Here is a 485-nt window from a genome sequence, read left to right as displayed (position 1 = left end):
CCTGTTACAGACAGCCTGTTACAGACAGCCTGTTACAGATAGCTTGTTACAGAGCCTGATACAGACTACCTGTTACAGACAGCCTCTTACAGACAACCTGTTACAGACTGTTACAGACACTCTGTTAAAGAGAGCTTTTTACAGGCAGCCTCTTACAGATAACCTGTTACAGACAGCCCTTTACAGACAGCCTGTTACAGACAGCCTTTTACAGACAACCTGTTACAGACAGCCTCTTACAGACAACCTGTTACAGACTGTTACAGACACTCTGTTAAAGAGAGCTTTTTACAGACAGCCTCTTACAGACAGCCTGTTACAGACAGCCTCTTTCAGACAGCTTCTTACAGACAGCCTGTTACAGACAACCTGTTACCGATACCGTTACAGACAGTCTCTTACAGACAACCTGTTACAGACAGCCTCTTAGTGACACCCTGTTACAGACAGCCTGTTACAGGCAGCTTGTTACAGAGCCTGATACA

The sequence above is a fragment of the Frankliniella occidentalis genome, unplaced genomic scaffold, assembly GCF_000697945.3.
Source record: "Frankliniella occidentalis isolate FOCC.00 unplaced genomic scaffold, Focc_3.1 Scaffold228, whole genome shotgun sequence".
NCBI classification, from domain to species: Eukaryota; Metazoa; Arthropoda; class Insecta; order Thysanoptera; family Thripidae; genus Frankliniella; species Frankliniella occidentalis.
This window is presented reverse-complemented; position numbering follows the sequence as displayed.